The sequence below is a fragment of the Bactrocera tryoni genome, unplaced genomic scaffold (assembly GCF_016617805.1).
Source record: "Bactrocera tryoni isolate S06 unplaced genomic scaffold, CSIRO_BtryS06_freeze2 scaffold_7, whole genome shotgun sequence".
NCBI classification, from domain to species: Eukaryota; Metazoa; Arthropoda; class Insecta; order Diptera; family Tephritidae; genus Bactrocera; species Bactrocera tryoni.
In genome coordinates, this window is record NW_024396366.1 from 17,909,327 (window position 1) to 17,917,080 (window position 7,754).

Genomic DNA, 7,754 nt, shown 5'->3' on the forward strand with positions numbered 1-7,754 from the left:
AATCGTGTGTATCTCTCTCTAATATTCGCATCGAACTATTCTGACCATCTGGCGAATAGATGGAACAAAGCGTACTAACAAACAACCGTTAGAGTGCAGAGACGAGAATTGTCACTTTTACACTGGTTACCATAATTTAAGATCCGACACGGCCATTCTGACAATTACACGTCCTCGTGTACTGTAATCTTAATATTACAAATATGACTTATAAATCCGTGATTATAGCTTGTGTTTTCTTTTACTCATCAATTTCAAATACCATTTATTTATTCGATATATTACCTTACGCTTAACACTTTCTCTTATTTCATAATCTTTAACTATTTTACATTCTACACAACATTATAAACAAATTTCAAATATTATTCTCATTACATAATCAAATTCATTTTAAGATTTAATTCATTCCATTTGCAATTCAAAATTCGACTCTAGTTACTGTCACTATGATTTCCTTTTGATTAAGAGCATAGTCCCGTCAAGAGCGCCACACGACATGTTACAACTTTCGTATTTCACTTGTGTTTGCCCAATGGCGCAGATAGCTGAAATCTCAAAACCATATCTTCAACCATGCATAAACTTTGCATCCGCCAGGTTATTTGCATTCGAATTCTCAAACACATCCGCCATTCACAAACATTTTCTTATCGAAGTCTATTGCAGCTTCATTTCAACCATTCCATACTCTATATGGACATTTTGTTTTCACATAACATATCCTCTCACACGGATACATTATAGCCATTTCAACAAGTCTCAGGCCGGCACTCCAATTCACTCGGAACATAACCATCTGGCATCTTTCTCAAATCTTCATGACAATATTTATAAGTTCTCTTATTATGCAATGACTTCAAGATATATCTATCTCCTTCCAGAACTTCGCTAACCAAAAATGGTCCTTTAAACTTTACATCCAATTTAGTTTGATGCCGTTCTTCATTTTTCAGTAAAACAAAATCTCCAATTTTATGTCGTTCAACTGCTGCTTTATTTTTGTCGAACCTTATTTTGTCGTAGCTAGCTTGATTGTTCATATTTTTAATTGCACTATCTCTAGCATTAATTTTATCTGTGCAATTCAAGGCAAGTTGTACCTCACCTAAAGCATTTTGCCAAGATCGGTGACTCGATTAAACCGCTGACAGTAGATTCTTAAGTGTACTCATCACACGTTCAACTTGACCGTTTGCACGGCTTCCTCCTGTAGCTATAAGATGAAGCTTAATCTTTGTGATGTACAAAATTCTGAAAATTTCCCACTAGTAAAACATCTACCCTGATCAGCTATTATACGCTGTGGTATTCCGAACAAAGAAATAGATGATTTCATTGCCTGAATACAACTGTCAGAATCTAATCTTAAAGTGTGAATAAATAAACAAATTTTGTTAAGGCATCAATTTGTACTATCACGTATTCCTTAAGATCATTCTTTCCACTTAATTTTCCAGTGATGTCGATATGCACCGTGTGTCATGGCACATTCACTTTTGGAATTGAATGTAGCTCGGCTTGTATCTTTCCAGATGAACCCTTAACAGTTTTACATGTAATGCAACTATCGACAAACTTCCTAACATATTTATTCATCTTAGCAAAGCAATAATATTGGTAAGTCTTGTCAAGAGTCTTTTTCCATCCCAAATGCATGATGGACTCGTTCACTTGATTGGCAAACAACGGGTTCTTCCATTTCTCTGAACTTTACGAAACAAGACACCTTTTCTCAACTCATAAGTCTGTGCAACATCATCTGTCAACTCTTTAGAGTTAAGTTTGTTAATGATATCAGTAATTTCAGAATCCTGGCGCTGCTCAGCAGCAAGCCAATCACTTGAGATTTCTGCCAAGTTTACACGCTTTTCAGGGACTAAAGGCTTTTCAACTTTGGTGGCTTCCTGAATATGATTTCTCGATAAAAAAAATCCACATGCGCCATGCGCTTACCTTCTCTATATTCGATTTTAAAATTAAACGATTGCAAGTACGCACACCAACGATGCACTCTTGGTGTTTGATCAATCCTTGTCCGCGATGACTTAAGAGAATTACAATCAGTATATACTACAAACGTACGACCAACTAAATAATGACGGAACTGTCTAACGGATTCTACCACTGCCAAGGTTTCTAATTCGTATGAATGGTATCTAGACTCTGTAGGAGAAGTAATTTTACTAAAATACTCTATTACATGTGGACTACCATTGATTCGATGCATTAACATTGCGTAAGAGTTTGCATCTGTGTGTAACTCTATTGGATGTTGTGGATCAAAAATAACAAGTACAGGCTCATTTATAAGGATCGCAATAATATTTTTTCTAATATCTTCCAACTCGTTATTCCAATTAAACACACTTTTACTCGAAGTTAAGGAATATATCGGTTTCGTAATCTGTGAGAACCGAGGCACCAATTTTCGAAAATAAGACGTCAATCCCATAAACTGTCTTACGCTACGAACTGTTTGCAGTGGTGGCAAGGAATTCAACGCAAGAATTTTTCGCGGATTAGGCCTTAACTCTCCTGCTCGTACCTCATACCCCAAGTATTGTACAGTAGTTTTTAAGAATCCACATTTTGCTATGTTAAAAGAGAATCCCGCTGCAGTCAATACATCCAACACAATCCTCAATATTTTCATACCTAATTCTATGGTAGATGACACCACCATTATATCGTCCATATAGACTATTACATAAGAATATGCAAGATTTCCCAATGCGTTTATAACGGCTCGCTGGAAAACAGACGGAGCGTTCTTGAGGCCAAATGGCATTGTCAGATACTCATAGTGCCCATCAGGTGTAACAAACGCGGTATATTCAACAGAATCGGGACGAATGGTAAAATATTTTGCACCCGCAAGTCTAGCAATCTGATCGTTGATAAGTGGTAAGGGATATCTGTCCGAAACAGTATTGCTGTTCAGTTCACGATAGTCAACGCAAAGTCGATCGGATCCGTTCTTCTTTTTAACCAAGAGCATAGGGCTAGCATAGGGAGAACAACTAGGTCGAATAATGTTACAGTTTAACAATTCTGTTATCCTTTCACGTATAATTTCTTTTTCATTTGGACTCAAACGATATGGACGCCGCTGCACAGTTTTGTTTGGATAAATTAATCTAATAGTCATTTCACCCGTATTAACCTTTGTGCAAGGGATTCCATCAATAAATGCAGCTGAATAGTCTTTAAGTAATTTAATTGAGTTTTCCTTGTCATTACCAATCATTTCAAGATCAACATTAAGTAACAAGGCAGATGGCTCAGATACCCTACAGAGGTTTACAGATTTAGACTTAACAAATTCAAATTTGTTAGGTGTCAAGATGATTTCGTATCCTTGACTAAGGATTTCCCTACCAATTACAATATCATTTTGTGAGATGCTTATCTGCTATGACGTGAAACAGTATTTCTACAATATTTCCATTAATAATACATCTAGATAGTTTTTGTAGCTTACTGGAAATGCCAGCGTCGCCAATATCTCGTATTATGACAATATTATTAATAAGTCTGCCATCAAATTTATCGGCAACACTACTTCGAATAAGCGAGCATTCTGCTCCAGAGTTAAAACAAATAGGAAAGATCTCACCCCGGTGTGTCAAAACTCCTTTTGGCTCAGCCACAAAACATTGATTACAAGAACGGTAAGAGGGCACATTGTGCAAATCGCGATGCTGTTTATCCAGACCGCTTTAATTTACACTCCGCCATTTTATGCCCTGGTTTCTTGCATAAGTGGCACACAATTTTGACTCGCTTGCAGTCGCTGCTATTACCATCAGTACTTCCAGCACTCCGCTTTTTGTCAAATGTAAATGCTTTCAGTTCCATCTGGAGTTGACTTCTAGTTTGTACATTTGACGAAAACACCATACGCTGCAAACGGTTGTCAAAATCGGCCATATGCGCAAGTACCGTGGATACAGCTATTTCCTCGGCGTTCATATTGCGCCATTTTGTGGTCAATGACGTCACCATGCGGCTTGCGTACACTGCAGGGCACTCATTGTGGGCTGGACGGCTGTTCAGCAGATTCAGGAACATAGCAGCCGGCGTTTCCTTAATCTCGAAACGCTGAATAAATAGTTCTTTAAACTGCTCCCAATTAATGCCGGGATAGCAGATCTGTGCAAGCCACACTGAAGCACTGCCCTGCATGCAACTACTCAACATCATTATAAGTGCGCTGCCATCAATCTGCTGTTCGTCCATAATAATGCTTGCCGTTGCACACCATTGAGTCGCATCAGCTCCAGTTACATCTGGGTTAAATTTTGGCAAAACCACTTGATTTTGTGACGCGCAGACGCTTGCGTAGCTTTACACATTTCGACGAAATTGCGATTTTGCAGTTCCATAATAGTACGCCACTGATCTTCAGAAAATTCAGGAGTTGGCACTGATCCCATTTCTGATGTCGGGTTATAGTTAGGATTTTCCATATTTAATTGCGCAGATTGTATATGGCGAATACACTTGATCACGCCACTGCCAACTTGAGACTGCTCGCCAGCATTCTAGCATACCGAAAATGCTGCAACGAACGTACTTGTATCTCTGTCTCTCGCAGTGGCTCAAGCATACACGCACAACAATCGTAGTGCGTATCTCTCTCTCATATTCGCATCGAACTATCCTGACCATCTGGCGAATAGATGGAACAAAGCGTACCAACAAACAACCGTTAGAGTGCAGAGACGAGAATTGTCACTTGGTACACGTATTTAATTTAATTCTTTTACACTGATTACCATAATTTAAGATCCGACATAAACATAATTATGATATGAGTATAATTTTGTATGAATGCATGCATAGTAATATTTATAGTCAATTTGGATATTTAATCAAATATAGTAAATTTTACAACAAAAACGATTTCATTCATAAACGCCTCGCTTCATTCATAAAAACAGATGCATGCCCTTGTCAACAAGCGTCTTTTCGCGACAATGGCAAAAGCTAAAAATCTTAAATTGAACAACTTCTAAAATATTATTTTAAGTTCTCTTCTTAAAGTATAGAGAAGGTGCAAATTGATGATGTTGTATGTGAATTTAAGAAAGTGTTGCTCACTCCACCATATTTTTATCCTTTCCCTCCCGCAAGTTTTCTTTCATACAAAATGATATGCATTTCTTGGAATACCACTAAGAAGTCTAACTTCTTCCGCGCGTAGGGACTCCACGCACCAGTTTTTTTTACTCCAATCGTTCTCCTTGTAAGGGCAAGTTGAAGCAATTCAACATCAGAGCAACCCAACTCTTGTTCGGTATTACGAACTACAACTACTTTCAGTGGAAGTTTCCTTAGTACTCGTACTCGTATTACCTACCTGCTCACTCATTTGAACTCTCTAACAAGTAAGCCAAAGTTTTACCTATAATATACTCGTAAGTTATTTTCGTTTGAAAAAAGAAAGGATTTTGAGTTTTTAAATTAGATGAAGGAAGGTGCGATACCTACCAAGAATGTAATTTAAATAATTTTTACTTTGGCTGGTGCATACTAAGATGTCTGTGGTTGTTAAGAATGTTTTAATTATTATGAGTTTTTTTTGTGTAGTGGATAATACACAGATGACTGAAGACCACAGGCTTAAACAATTTTTAACTTTTCTATGTATTTCTACAAAATAACGTAAAATATAATACTTATATAAACGTAGTTATTTTCAATTACAGTAGCTTGATAGTAGCTGAAATTTTTTGGTAGTCGAGTCAACCCATGGACTCAGAGTTGAAAATCATAATACTGTAATAGGCGCCATTATAAAATTATTACTAGTAAGTAGTACAATAATAAAGTTAATTATTTCAGTATAGTATTTTCGTGCTTTTAATTTTTACTATAATTTTCGGTTGCTTAAACAGTCTCTAATATCATAGTCGCACTGTGCCTGTAAACTAGTGTAATGTTGCCAAGCCTCTCAGTCGTTCTTGACATATTGTAGAGTGGATGTAGGTTTCGCTTACAGAAACTGCTCTCTACGGACACAGGAAGCTTGATCTTCGTTGCATAAATCTGTTGCATGTATAGTAGGCCGGGTCGATTTGTGGGGAGGCAAAAAAATCGCCCATTGCTGTATGAAAATCATATTCTAGGGATCAAAATAAGATACTTTGCCAAAAATGGTGCCGAAGAAACCATACCTCTAAAACGAATTTTGATGTCCCCCAATTTGGGTCGAACTTTTGGGTATAAGAATATTGCTTTGAAAAAGTAATCTAATTGAAATTCAATTGCAATTCATTAATATGCACAAAAAGAATTCATACGAATACACATGTTTGCATATAAACGTATAAAAATATAAGCAAAAGAGCGAACATACATACGTCTGTTAGAGCAATATATAGTTTTGAGCATAATTTTTATTCCACGCTCAGCTCTGTTCAGATGTATTTCTTCTATCATAGAGAAGGTTCACGTTTCAAATATCTAAACTTTTCGAAGGGGTACTCGGCAGAGATGGAGGAATCTCACCACAGACCAATTATAAGCGAGTTTCACCACATTTAACAGCGATTGAGGGGTTTTTAGAGAGAAATAACATGTTAATGTAAATAAAAGAGAACCAATGCAGGGCAATATACATACATGTGTATTTACATATAGCAGGTGATTTTTGGTTGGCGGAAAAGTTCCTGTATGCTACATATGTATGACTTTTTCTAAAGCTAACATATATGTACATATGCTTTACGAGGGAAATTGCGCCAAAATGAAAGATAAAGCGGGGATTCTGCTTTTTGATTGGAAAAGTTTTTGTATACTATATATCGGGTGATTTTTTAAGAGCTTGATAACTTTTTTAAAAAAAAAAACGCATAAAATTTGCAAAATCTCATCGGTTCTTTATTTGAAACGTTAGATTGGTTCATGACATTTACTTTTTGAAGATAATTTCATTTAAATATTGACCGCGGCTGCGTCTTAGGTGGTCCATTCGGAAAGTCCAATTTTGGGCAACTTTTTCGAGCATTTCGGCCGGAATAGCCCGAATTTCTTCGGAAATGTTGTCTTCCAAAGCTGGAATAGTTGCTGGCTTATTTCTGTAGACCTTTAGACTTGACGTAGCCCCACAAAAATAGTCTAAAGGCGTTAAATCGCATGATCTTGGTGGCAACTTACGGGTCCATTTCTTGAGATGAATTGTTTCTCCGAAGTTTTCCCTCAAAATGGCCATAGAATCGCGAGCTGTGTGGCATGTAGCGCCATCTTGTTGAAACCACATGTCAACCAAGTTCAGTTCTTCCATTTTGGCAACAAAAAGTTTGTTAGCATCGAACGATAGCGATCGCCATTCACCGTAACGTTGCGTCCAACAGCATCTTTGAAAAATACGGTCCAATGATTCCACCAGCGTACAAACCACACCAAACAGTGCATTTTTCGGGATGCATGGGCAGTTCTTGAACGGCTTCTGGTTGCTTTCACCCCAAATGCGGCAATTTTGCTTATTTACGTAGCCATTCAACCAGAAATGAGCCTCATCGCTGAACAAAATTTGTCGATAAAAGCGGATTTTCTGCCAACTTTTCTAGGGCCCATTCACTGAAAATTCGACGTGCCCAAAATTGGACTTTCCGAATGGACCACCTAAGACGCAGCCGCGGTCAACATTTAAATGAAATTATCTTCAAAAGTAAATGTCATGAACCAATCTAACGTTTCAAATAAAGAACCGATGAGATTTTGCAAATTTTATGCGTTTTTTTTTT